General features: G+C 29.0%; 1 protein-coding gene across 1 annotated transcript in view; it reads left to right on the top strand.

Moving 5' to 3' along the window:
* The window catches only part of LOC111685345 (peroxidasin), a 15241-nt gene that overhangs the window by 1813 nt on the left and 11164 nt on the right, over positions 1-2264 (top strand). The window lies entirely within an intron of this gene.

Genomic DNA, 2264 nt, shown 5'->3' with positions numbered 1-2264 from the left:
ATCTATCTATCTATCTATCTATCTATCTATCTATCTATCTATCTATCTATCTATCTATCTATCTATCTATCTATCTATCTATCTAGAAAGTTAGAATTTGTAAAATGTGTCCGTTATAAATACTTCATTATATCATTGCGTATGATAAACATTTCATTCAAAGGAAATACGTATACGCCTCAGTATTCCCTGATGTATAGTTTTTCTATTCTAGATGTAAAGCGACACTTTCAAATACCCTACAATTATCGATCAGAAAAACAAAATTAGCATTTGCAAAATTCTTCTTTCTCAAACGCATTTTAAATTAAAATCCTTTTTGTATTTTTCCTATTTTACATTCCAGTCTATGCGTTAAATCTCATGTGCGCAAAACCGACACTTACATTTTTATAGGGGCTTTTACCGCATAATCATGCATTTTTTAAGTAATTTCTCTGTTGTTGTTCAAACGGAAAATTTAATTTTTTTTCCTGTTCTACACGACTGTGCTCATGTTTCTTTTGTTAATGCACACAAATGCAAAAAAATGAAAAGGGTAAGGAAGATGTAAGGAAAAAATCTCTTTAGTTTGCATTTTTTTTTTTGGCAAATGGGAAAATCTGCAGTTATCCTTAGTTTAGTGGTTTTTAGTTTTTGTAATGCTCGTTGTCGGTTCCTTCTGCTGTTTTTGTTTTATTTAAATGTCATCGTTGTGAGTTGGGCACAAGAAACAAGTTAGTTATCACTTTTTTGTATTTGTTAAGTTGGCTATGATGCTTTTTTAGACCTTTAAGCAATTGCCCTCCCTCCAAAAAAAAATAAGCGAAAGGATGATGAAGGATGTACGCAAGAAAATATTAGTTAGTTTTTGTTTTAGTGGTTATGGTGTGCAAAAAGTATTTAAATTACTTTTAATATGCAAACTGTTATAGTTTTAAACAAAACTATTTACACAATTAATTAAGAAAGTTTATGTAAGAATTATGGTTTCACTCGTCGTTTTTAAAAGATATTCAGATAAATTTGTGGTCCTTGTCATTTAGTTTATTTTTAGAATATAATTTTTCTTACTACTATTTTTCTATATTGAACTTTAATATTATTTTATAAAGTTTTACTAAGTTAAATGTGTTTTTCTTTCCTTCTTGTTGCAGGTATGTAACTACTTTCCTCATATTCTTTTCCAGTTTTAATTGGATGCTCTTCACTATCCGTACTTACAAATGCGCAATTAATATTTGTTTTCAATTTAACAAAAAAATCTTGGTAAGAAAATTAATGAGAACTAATGAAAATGGTTGAAGGTTAAATGAAAATAAACAGCTAGCTCTATATATAAAATTTAAATACTAAGTATAATTGTACTTGTGTGTTGTGGAGGATAGAAAAAACTGATGTTTTTCTTTCAAACAGACACGTGTCTACACGTGACATCTATGCAGACGGTATAGCACAATTTTATGTATATTTTACAAGTGCACTATAATTACTGCAAAAAATAACAACCATTAGAGTAAATATAAGTAGGGGAAGGAAATGAGGTTTAGTTTTTAAAATGTACTTGAGTGAAAAAATATTAAACGTAGAAAGAAAATTAGAAGGGTTTAAAAGAGAAAATATATATTTTTATAAAACAGTGGAAGGCGCATGTATTACAACGTTATCACAGTTCGAATTTATTTTACACAATGGACATAACCATAATTGAGATTTCAAACTACTAAAAACACCTTATAATAGAGCAACCAATGATCCAATTTAAGGACCGAGCTTTCTACACATAGCCTAGATAATAGATCAGTACAGAATATAGATTAATTTATAGCCCACACCACAGATCAATTAATAGTACGGAATGTCTATTATTCTGTAGATCAATCTAAAGTCCAGACTATACATGAATCTAAAGTTAAGACAAATCTATAGTCCAGACTATAGACAAATCTATAGTCCAAACTATAGACAAATCTATAGTCCATACGATAGATAAATCTATCGTCCAGACTATAAATAAATCTATAGTCCAGACTATAAACAAATCTATAGTCCAGACTATAGACAAATCTATAGTCCAAAATATAGACAAAGCTATAGTCTAAACTATAGACAAATCTATAATCTAGACTATAGACAAATCTATAGTCCAAACTCTAGACAAATCTATAGTCCAAACTCTAGACAAATCTATAGTCCAAACTATCGACAAATCTATAGTCCAGACTATAGACAAATTTATAGTCCAGACTGTAGACAAATCTATAGTCTGGACTATAGATTTGTTT

Source organism: Lucilia cuprina, chromosome 5 (genome assembly GCF_022045245.1).
Source record: "Lucilia cuprina isolate Lc7/37 chromosome 5, ASM2204524v1, whole genome shotgun sequence".
NCBI lineage: Eukaryota > Metazoa > Arthropoda > Insecta > Diptera > Calliphoridae > Lucilia > Lucilia cuprina.
This window is presented reverse-complemented; position numbering and strand designations above follow the sequence as displayed.